The sequence below is a fragment of the Rhinolophus sinicus genome, linkage group LG13 (genome assembly GCF_036562045.2).
Source record: "Rhinolophus sinicus isolate RSC01 linkage group LG13, ASM3656204v1, whole genome shotgun sequence".
In the NCBI taxonomy this organism is placed as follows: Eukaryota; Metazoa; Chordata; class Mammalia; order Chiroptera; family Rhinolophidae; genus Rhinolophus; species Rhinolophus sinicus.
Window position 1 is genome coordinate 4,863,715 of NC_133762.1, and position 12,256 is coordinate 4,875,970.

Here is a 12,256-nt window from a genome sequence, read left to right on the forward strand (position 1 = left end):
AGATTTTTATGAGGCTTGATCCTTGTCTTGACTTTATTTGATAATTTATATCTGTACTTCGGCACATAGATTAAAGCACCTCTCAGCACGAGGATGGTGAACGCCACAAAAAATGATAGCAAAGTATTTATCATATACATATCTGCAGGAATGCAGAAAGCCTGTCCAGAAGTCATGCTTCGGCACGTTGTGAGAATTAAGCAAACGGTTTCATGGGGCTGAGTCCTCTCCTTGAAAATCATTTGCAGTTTCCAGCCACGTGGATGAGTTGGACTCAGCCTGCCAAAACAGACAAACAAAAAGCCGCAGAGATTCATCAAAAAATTCTTCAACAAGGTATTTGCCAATAATACATCCAATAAGGGGTTAATATCCAAAATGTATAAAGAACTCATACTACTCAACACCAAAAAACCCCCAAACAATCCAATGAAAAAAATGGGCAGAGGACCTGAATAGACGTTTCTCCAAAGAGGACATGTAAATGGCCAATAGACATGTGAAAAGATGCTCAACTCACTAATCATCAAGAAAATGCAAATTAAAACCACAATGAGGTATCACCTAGCACCTGTCAGAATGGCCATTGTCAACATATCAGCAAATAAGTGCTGGCGAGGATGTGGAGAAAAGGGAGCCCTCGTGCACTGTTGGAAATTGGTGCAGCCACTATGGAGGTTCCTCAAAAAATTAAAAATCGAACTGCCTTCTGACCCAGCAATTCCACCTTGAGGTATTTATCCAAAGAAATCCAAAACACTAATTCGAAAAGATATATGTACCCCTACGTTCATTGCAGCATTATTTACAACAGCCAAGATGTGGAAGCAGCCTAAGTCTCCACCAACAGACAACTGGATAAAGAAATTGTGGTACATATATAGAAAGGAATATTTACTCGACCATAAAAAAGAATGAAATCTTACCATTTGTGAAAACATGGATGGACCTAGAGGGTATGATGCTAAGTGAAATAAGTCCGACATAGTAAGACAAATACCAAATGATCTCATTTATATGTGGAATCTAAATAACAAGAAAAACGAACAAACGAGACTGAAACAGACTCATGGATACAGAGAACAAACTGATGGCTGTCAGTGGGGACGGCGATTGGGGAACTGGGTGCAAAATGTGAAGAGATTAAAAAGTACAAATTGGTAGTTACAAAACAGTCACGGGGATGTAAAGTACAGCATAGGGAATAGAGTTAATGACGTTGTGACAACTATGTATAGTGCCACGTGGGTACTAGGCTAATCAGGGGCATCACTGCATAAATTAGATAAATACCTAACCACTATGCTGTACACCTGAAACTAAAATAAAATAATACTGAATGTCAACTGTAACTGGAAAAAAAAATAAAGAAATAATTTTTAAAAAATTCTTCAGCAGAATCCCCTTTCCCAGTCTTTGGATCTATAAAAGGATGCCTTTCTGAGCACCTTCTCTTTAGAATACATGTTCCAGAACTGAAGACAGCGGCAGCGCTGAGGTTACAGAAAGACTCCACTTTTCACCTTTCGGATTAAAAGACATGAAAAGGTTTGTTAACACGCTGAGTTGGCAAAGGTACATAGAAATAGGCACTCTCGTACACGGTTAGTGGAAGTGAAAATTGGCACAATAGCTTTGGAAGACAATTTGGTTAACATCTATCACAATTTGAAATGTGCACGCCCTTGACCCAGCAAGTCCAGATCTAAGAATTTATGCCACAGAGATGCTTACGTATATTCACTGTAGAGTTGTTTATAGCAGCAAAATAATTTTAAAAAGAAAGAAATAGCTATCAAAGTGACAGTGGGTAAATAATTTACGGTACCATGTATGTATATCTGTAATAGCTGTACATACATACGTGTGTGTGTGTGTGTGTGTGTGTGTGTCCCTAGACGAGTGGTTTTTAAGAGGAAGAACATCTGATAATATATGGTGACAACTGGAGGGGCAGCTAGTGGGCTGCTAACCATCCTACAGTGCAGAGAACAGGCCCCCTTTCTGACAACAGAGAATTATCCAGGACAGAACTTCCATAGAGCCAAGGCTGAGAAACCCTTCTCCCAGACACTCGGGACGTTTTCACAAGTAACAACAGTAGCTGCCTCTGAGAAGGGAAACTGGAAAACTGAAACCTGGAAGTAGTTTTTAAATGCACATTCTCAGGTTTTCTCTTGAGGGTACCAGAAAGCAACAGGTTCCACAGGAGGCATTTTTCTACCTCCCCTCCCCACCCACCCAGATGTCCTCCTTGCATAGACCAAATGAGTGAGCTTGAGAATGGGAAAAAGTACTTTAAGTTCACAAATTCCTGGGCCATGTCTGGTCACCCAGCGATGGAACTATCACTGAGGAGTTGATTCTGAAAGTAAAGTGTAGCTTTCTTTTACTGCTTGCCTCTGCTCCTGTTGACTATAGAACGTGACGTTGTAGAAAGGGAAATGCTCTGTTCCCTTCCTGTATGTATTGGTAAGATAAACAAACAAAACTCAGGAATATACTTCCCTAGTGGCCTGAGTGCACAGCTTTTATAGTTCGAATATTAGGTTGGTGCAAAAGTAATTGCGGTTTAAAAGGTGAAAAATAATTGCAAAAACCACAATTACTTTTGCACCAACCTAATAATTATCTATTAAAATATTTTAAACATCAATTCCCATTTAGCGTATAAAAAAATTACCTCCAAAAGTTCGTCAAGATACCCATAGGTCTACGGGGATGTTCAGTGCAGCATTGTTTATCTATGGCAAGAATCTGCAAAGAAGAGCCCAGGAGAAAATTGTTACATGAACTAAATCCCAGTCATGCTACAGAATATTCTGTTGCTAGGAAATGATCTCTAAGATACATCCCTTGAAAAAAGCAAGTTACGGAACAGGAAGTAAATTACAAGAAAAGAAAATCAATTTAAAATTCTATCTTGACATGAGCACATTTCGCTTTCTGGTAAGAATAAAAAGAAACTCTTAACCGTAGCTTCTTTCGTGATATGGACTGGTGTGGGGAAATGTCTCAGGGAGCTCTCACTTGTGACGCAGACACACCCTCTGTTTAAACGTTCTGACCATATACGTAAGCGTGTATTTTTTCACTTTTCAGCAGAGGTTACCATCAGGAGGGTAAGAGTATGGACCATTGAAAATGTTTTTTTCCTTAGTATTCTTTTTTATTTGTAAAAATGCACAAATATAGAACTATTACAAAAGAAAACATCAGAATGTGAAAGAGGCCAGGGACGATTGAATCAAATAGGTAATTGAAAACTTTTTTTTAAAATTATAACCAGATCGATTTACAGTAAAATGGCACCTATCTGAAACTTCAGACATAAGGCTTGACATTGAATAAATATGAATAAATGTCTTGTTATTATCATTATTATTATGGTTACTATTATCCCTTAATCTGTTAGTAATTTTTGAGGGTCTACTTATAAACAAAAAGCATTGCCATTAATTCTATGAAGGAAGTAAAGACGGTTCAAATATGGGCATAAACACATACTCCCTTGAGTTATCTGTCCTTATAGGGAGTCCCTATAGGAACTGGAGGCAAGGGCCACATCCAGGGGTGTGAAAATTTACCTTATAGGGGAAGCTTTAGGACCAGTACAGCTCATCATGTCTAATGTCAGGTGACATGACCCAGCCCGCGGTCCTCCACCCCACAGGTGCTGGGGCACCTGTCAGCATAGCTGCTACAAATTCCTGAGCATGTCACCAAAAGAGCCCGGGGTCATCTATCTAAAGGATAAGAAGGGGTTTGGGCAACTACAGGGGCCCCACCTACAAGTCACAGCTGTCCCTGGCCTCAGGCAAGCAGGCTAGTAACCACTAGCAGATGGCACCCATATCTGCTGTAGCCCAGAAGTTGATACCTTGATCATTCAGCTGTTGGACATTCTGGGAAGCATGTGTGCTGGGTCGCTGTGGTGGGTGACAGTAGTGATTAAAATTCTGAGACCAGCTTATCGAAGGGCGGTGGCCCCAGGAATTATTTACACAAAAAGGCTGTTCTGTGCAAGACAGAAACTATCCCACACGTACACAGTGCCCCTTGAATCCCCCGCCCCTGCCCAATCTCCCATCAGTGGACGTTTTCTCATTTCAAGAGGTTTTTTTTTTTTTTTTCCCTTTGCTTATTAAAGACGTTTTTGAAAAGGTCATCAACAAGATTAATTCAAATTTCAATTAATAGTTTAAACATTAATTTGGGACTCTCTATTGTTCAATAGTAAAAGTGGGGCTGGCATGTATTAACGTCAGGAAAGTGAAACTCTCTGGAATGGGAAGAAAATGAGGAGGAAGGAGGAATTGAGGGGAGGGACTCTTAGCTATTTCTGTTTACTTAAAACCACCAAGATCAGAGCAAATATAGCAAAACACCAACATCTGTTAAATCTGGGAGGCAGAGCCTCTGTGGACATGTGTAATATTATTTTCTGTACTTTTCTGTACCTTTGAAATCTTTACAATGAAAATAAGCATTTTTTAACGATGGGAGGTACAAAGGAAGTACGTTATGGAACTTAGGTGTGTACTGGGATTTCCTCAAGTTCTGTATATGATTATTTTGCCTTGGAGATGCTAAAAGGGAGATCAATGTCATGCTTGGGTATGTAAGGCATAATAATAATTAGAGCAAACTCTTTCAGGGACCAGACACGGTAAAGGGTCAGACCTGCTGAGACGGCTGGCACTCCCACTCTCTCTTCCTTCCCTTCAAGGTAACCATTGTCCTGACTACGGACCCCATCCATTACCTTTGCTTCTTCGTGATACTTACACAAATGGAATCCTTTGGCGTCCATTCTTACGTCTTGCTCGTTTTACTGAACATTGTGTTCATCTTATCTGTGTGATTGCAGGTACCAGTAGTTCAGTCATTTTCATTGCTGTAGAGTTTTCCATCGTTTGTATATGTTATCATTGATAATCCACGATACTGTTGATAGGCTTTTGGGGAGTTTCCCGTCGAGGCTACTATGAATGGTGCTGCCCTGAATGTTCTCGTGTATGTCTTTTGGTGCAAATATATATGCAGTTCTATAGAGCATATCCCTACAGTATACATATGGTCAGCTTTTGCAGACACTTCAAATGGCTTTCCAAAGTGGTCCTCTCAATTTACACTGCCTCCAGCAATGTGTGAAAGTTCAAGTTGCCCTGTGATATCATCAAAACTCAAATTTGTCGTGTTTTGGGTTTTTTTTTAAGTGAATACCCAATCTATGCCTCTTTGGGCTCATATTTAGTATTTTTCTAGGAAAGAGATTTCTGGTTAGGCAAGCGCCTCCTCCTAGATTGTTTTCCTTTTCCAAAAAGTTTCATGTATTTTTTCTCATGCACTTTTTATTCTAGGTGAATCTGAGACTCTTAGAATTAAGGCCTATTAAAATGTTAGTAATTGCTAGATTAAGGCTATGCACATTTAAAATTTTGGTACTGCTAAATTTCCAACCAAAAAGGCTGTGTCAAGAGGGGGATAAATGTCTATTACATTGTTTTGTACACCTGAAACTAATTTTAAAAAAAGGTTGTGTCAATGTTCTACCAACAACGGAAAAGAGTAACCATTTTCCCTCATCTTCCCCAATCTGGGTATTAACAAATTCTAAAATTTGACCAAAAAATGTCATGCTATTACATTAAAATTTGCATATTTCTCATTAATAAGGAGGAGGGTTGAGTTTTTCTTTCTTTCTTTTTTGTGTTTTTACATATGTATTGGCCATATGTATTTCTTTTTCTATGATTTGTCAGTTCATATTCATGGCTAGCTTGTCTACTGTTTATCTTTTTTATTTCCATCTGTAAGAGTTTTTCACATTTTCTAGATCTGCACTTTCCAGTAGGAGTATCCACAAGCCATATCTGTCCATTTAAATTGAAATTAATTTAATTAAGTAAAATTTAGAACTCAGTTCCTCAGTCACACTGGCCACATTTCACGTGCTCGGTCGCACGTGTGATTAGTGGCTGCCATGTTGGCAGCTCAGGAAGAGAACACTTCTAGCATCGCAGAAAGTTCTATTGGGCAGTGTGGGTCTAGATAATAATCCTTTTTCTATATGTCTTGAGATATTTTCTCTCAGCCCATCTTTATATTTTGACTTTTGGATACTTTCTTTTGTGGTACAAAAGGAATACATTTTTAGGTGGCCAATGATTTTTTTTTTGTATGGATCTTACTGAAGATAACGTTTATAAGTCACAAACATATTTTCCCATATTGTCCTCTAATTGTGCACAAGATTTGTTGTGCTATGTAACATATCTGAAATTAGTTTTTTTTTATTATAGTGCAAAATAGGAATCCAACTCAATTTTTTCACCATGGATACCCTATCTTTCCGGTATCATGCATTGTGCTTGAAAGGAGAAAAATCAGAAAATTTGGTGAACAGTTCTAAGAACCCACATACCTTTAATCAAGGTAACAGAAATTTCCTTCTGAATTTAGTTTGCTAAGCAGTTTGAGCAGGAACTGACATTAAATTTTGTCAACTGCTTTTTCTGTGCCTCTCAAGAAGACATCTTGTTTTTTTTCTCCTTTAACTGGGATAAATCTTACCTTTAATTGAGGGTAATGTATTATTTTTAATTTACTAATGGATTTGATGTGCTAATATTTTGTTTAGAATTTTTGTATGTATTCAGAAACAAGATTGACATATTTTTGGATAATAGTATTCCAATCTATAGATGTATTATATTTTGTTTAGCCAGTTCCCTATAAGTAGATAGTTGCATTTTCCAATATTTTTTCTCATACAAACAATGCTACAATGCTGTTGTAACCTTGTACGTGTGTCATTTTGTATCTGTGCAAGTATATCTATAAGATAACACCCCAGACATGAGATCACTAACTAAAAAGGCAAGATTGCCAGATATTGCCAAATTGGCCCTAAAAGTTTTTGCCAATTTCTACTCCAACTGGAAATAGAGGAGAGTGGCTGTTTTCTCAGCAGAGTGTCCTTGAACAGCAAACTCTATCTCCTTAACTCAACAGGCCGCCTGGCTGAAGATCTAAGGCAGGGGCAAATTTCCCATTCAGTAGCGCAGGAACTCATGTACATTCTTACCAGGTCAAAAGGCCAAGAGGCCAGAGCTCTTGCAGGTCTTATCTGAAGATGAGCTACACACAAGGTGAGCAGAGACATGGGCAGGTCACAATGCAGCAGAATGCCGAGACAAAAAAGTAGAGTTCCATTCCAGGCTCTGTGGCTCAGGAGCTGAGGAGCCTGGGGCATATTACTTACCCTCTTGGGATTCATTTTTCTGATTTTTAGAAAGATGTGTCTAACTAGGTATCTTATGTAAGGTCTCCTTTAGGGCGAAAAAAAGGGTATAACTTTATACATTGTAAAATGGGGACTGTGTGAGTTATACTGTAATAGTTTTAAAAACAACTTTACAAAAGTATTATACATGCTATAATCCAAATAACATCTTCAAGGAAATACAACACATTTTATAAAAAAAATCTGTACCTCTGGTGGGAGAATTTTCTTCTATGTGTTTATCTGTCTTTTCCAATTTCTGTACAATGAATATGTATTATTTTTGTAATCTGGGGAAAAAAATGTATTTGGGGCTTTTTTTTTTTTTAACACATTGGAAACTGTAAGAGAACCAAAAATAGAATAAAACAACCCAAATTTTAATGTAACCAGGATACCAGACGGAAGGTCCAACCTCCCACATGTTATGGAACGTTTTAAGATGTCAGGGGGTCAGAATCTCATCTGACAGATGGACTCACCAGCAACCCAGTCCCTTCCGGCAGCATCCGGGGACAGTGTTTCCATAATGACTCACAGGGACGGTGCCAGCCAGCCCCAGATCACAGCCTTTTCCATTTCCAGCTCCAGAGTTGTGACAACCTGACACTATGGTTCTCATGGAATTCTGAAACAAGCCTGGCTTCATCATAATGACTGCCTATTCAAGGCAGAAACGGGAAGGAGGATATGACTAATGACATTTGGAGGGAGTATGGGAACAAAACCAAAAATTACAGTGACTCGCTGGTTGGGACACACTGGATTAGGAACAGAACTGTGTATTCACAAATCCAAGAGTCTGTGGCCTGGCCAAAGGACCAGAGGCAAAAATAAACAGCAGACCTGCCCCATGCGTCAGTCGTGAGTGATGAGACGTGAGGGTCAGAATGGGAGTTGGGCAAAAAGCCCATTGACAGGTGGGCTCCTGGGTCCGGGAACCATTGAGAAGCCTCTTTTGGGCATGGAGGGTACTGTCAGTTGACCTGTGAACATTGTATTTCCTGCTCTGCCCCCAAACTATCCCCATGGCACCTCACCATTTTTACGGTTGAGTCAAATAAAAAAGCATTGCCCTTTCATAAGCTTAGCCAATTGTGTAAAACCTACAACTTCCAGGCCCTCCAGATCCATGCAATAAAATAGAGGTTCTTCCTCTGGAATAACAGACCTCTAAGGGGTCTGTGGGTAGAAGTCAGGGGTCCTTCAATTTGGGGGAAGAGAGCAATTGCATGTTCATTTGCACGAGCCTCTGACTGAAGTTTAGCATTTCTTGCCATAGTGCATTTTATAAGAGCAACAAAAGCACAGCAATATCAACAGTACTTTGATATTGTCACCAATAGAAAGTGTGGATATATTCAAATCACCTTACAATTGTCACACATAGCACGGAATATGGCTCATGCTTGTTACTACTCGAAAATCACACAACTTGTTAGACCCACTGCTAGCTCCTGTTATTTAATGCATGAAATAAGAAGTATATCTGTCACTACAGCGTAAAATCACTGAGAACACTATTCGAACAATTCTATCCATGATAATCGTTTTCTTTGGAGTGCTCCTGGTTTTACTTTGTGCATTTGAATATTCTTCTGAGAAGCTGTCCTTAGGTTTCACAAGATGGTCACAGGGTTCATGGTATAAAAACAGGTAAGGATGACTGCAATAAACAATGTGGTATTTTCTTCTTCATCCACAATCAGCGTGAGGCCAAATCTCTGGTATTTCACTACTTCTGAAGATTTCTGCTTCCAGTCAAGATGGAGGAGCAGGGACTGGCTTCGCTCTCCATCAGTATAAAACTGAGCAAAGTATATGAAAGGACCATGTTCGAGACATTGGACAGAAGGCAACAAAGGATAGCGACCTCTGAGATTTGGGGAATGAAGGAGGCGAACTCTATAATCCTCAAGCGTACTGCCAGAAGGGAATTCCCAGGCATCAATGTAGGGGGGTGGGGATGGGGGCACAGCCGTCTCCCTGGGTTGAGGAGCAGCAAATCTGAGAGGACAAAGTGGCTCGAGCTTGCAGAGCAGAGTAGCAGAGAAGAAAAAGTTGCAAAGAGAGAGGACTCTGGCAATCTCTGAGGGATCCCCTCAAATCTTTATCTGAGGACAGATCAGCACATGTGAGAGAAAATGACCCACAACTGAGGAAAGCAGCTAGAGTTAGTCTCGGCGGTGTTGCCTCTGTAGCGGGGAAAAGTTAGTTCTCAATGAAACACAACTCCTATCCAAGCTTAAACGTCAGACCTGAAAGAACCAAACTGGCCCCGAGCAACTAAACTAAATTTTAGAACAAAAGTCAAGAATATTAAATGGAATAGGAATTCAAAAATGCCCAGCATCCAGCAAGGTAATATTCATAATGCTGGTATCTAATAAAAAAGTACCTGGCATTCAAAAAATCAGGGAAATGTGAACTATAAGGAGAAAAAAATCTTAATAAGTAGAAACTGATCCAAGAGGACATGGGTGATACCATTAGTAATCAAGTACATAAAGACAGTAATTTTAACTGTATTTTATGCGTTCAGGAAGATAAAGATTAAGCATGTTAAGTATATACATGGTAGATTATATATATAATATATATTATACATAATATATATTGTATATAATATATATTATACATATTATATATATTATATATTATACATAATATATATGTATATAATATATATATATAATATATGTGAATTGAAGAGATGACAGCTACTATGTCTGAGATGAAAAGAACACTGGATAGGGTTAATACTGCAGAAGATGGGATGGATTAGATGCTGCGAAGAAAAAGTTCAATCAGCTATTAAATAAAACACCGAGGAAAAAAAATAAAAAAGCAATGAACAGAGAATCTGTGAATTGTGGAACAACTTTAAGTGGACTACTGTATGTGTAACTGGAATCTCCAAAGCAGGAGAGGGCAGAAAAAAATATTTGAAGAACTAATGCCCACAATTTGTAAAAACGTGATGAAAACTATAAACCCATACTATGAACCCCAAAAGCTCACTGAACTCTAAGAACAAGAAACGTGAAGAAAACCCAGATACATTATCGTCCAATTGCTTAGGAACAGTGATGAAGAGAAAAGCTTAAAACAACCAAAGAAAAAAGACACTTTATTTATAGAGGAACAAAGAGGAAGATGGTGGCACGTTTCTCATCTGAAACAAGGCAAGTGACAAGGTGTTCAAAGTACACACACACACACACACACACACACACACACACACATCTCTGAGGGTCCAGACTGCTTCACTGGTTACTCTACAAACCATTGGAGAAAGAAATAATACCAATTTTAGAAACTATTCTAGAAAATTGAAGAGGACACACTTCCCAACTCATTCTGTGAGGTCAGCCTTACCCTGATACCAAAACCAAACAAAGCTATTACAACAAAATAACGACACACTCAAATCCCTCATAAACATAGTAGATGCAAGAATCTTCACAAAATGTTAGCAAATCAAAGTAAACTTTCCTCAATAGTTATCTCCATATTCTTTATTAATTATTCTTTATTTTAATCCCTGTTTATTGACACTTCTCTAATGCCAACCTAAAATGAGGGAGGGAGAAAATACACACACACACACACACACACACACACACACGATGTCAAAAAATGTATACACATTTTTAAAAAGGAAAAAAACTATTAAAATTGTAATAATATATATCAATAACAAAAGATGAACACAAGTCATTTGTATACATTTTTTGGCACAGCCTATATATATGTATATGATGTATGTAGGTATCTTTATAGATGAGGAAAATGAAACGCACAGAGATAGCTGTTCACATAGCTGCTAAGTGAATTTGAATCCAGCTCTTTTATAATACTCCTGTGCTTGCTAAGGAATATAAAACCTTTTCCTTAAGGAAAGTTCTAGCTGTACCCACAGCCTGAAATGTTGTCCCCGTGTTTTCCAGCTCCCATCGAAACATTAGACGTCATTTTCTGTAAAACAAAACAAAACAAAACACTATCTTTATGAAGCTTTGCCTGAGCCATTGCCTCCCACGTACCTCCCACCAGAATAAAAGTCCTCAGCAGTAGCTTTTCTTCCCTTGGGTTTTCTCTGACATTTCTTCCCACTTTGCATGTTAGCTGTTTCCTTCCTGGGTCAAGAGCAGGACGGAGTCTTGTTTTTTCTCAATCTTTTTAATACGTCACAATGTTACACACAGCAGATGCTCAACATGCACGTGTGGAATGGACTAGAAGGAAAATAAGGACCAACCCAAAGGAAATGGCCTTCAGGAGCAGCTAGAAGGATGAATTTCTCTTCCCAGCACTAAGCTCTAGCTCCATAGTTACAAGTAAAATAAGGAGGACCTAAAAAGTCCAAAATTTGGAAAGTGATATTGATATAAAAAGATTCTTGCCTGAAACTGGAAATAGAAGGAAGATAGAACTTTTCATGACATACTTATCCACAAACATTCTTTTGCTCTAGAGCCAGGTTTCCAAAAATGAAGCTAAAGAAGGGGGAAAACATGCTTCTCAGATAAAACTTGACATTCACATTTTATTTCAATTATACCAACTAACTTTTCCAGATGATTTCTTATCCAATTAGGTTGGATAAAGAAAGTCTAAGCCTCACCACAAAAATATAGTGTATAGTGCACACACCTGCCTGCCATAATGTGGTAAGAGGCTTTAATAATTTAAATAAGCACAGTGCTGTAATTATAACCTAAAACGTGTAAAATAAGGGCATTTTTTTAAAGCAGTTCCTGTTTTGGGTAACGTATGCATGTCCCTGTGGCAAAGTAATTTATAATTGGGTGAAAATGTGAGGGACCAGGAACTCCAGGCATCTAAAACCCACTATCCTTTCTGCTTTTTTTGCTGTCAATGCGAGGGAAAGATGTAACTGTCATTTACTCTCGTTGGAAAATTTTCAAGTCCATTCAAATACTTTCAGATAGCAACAGGTATATG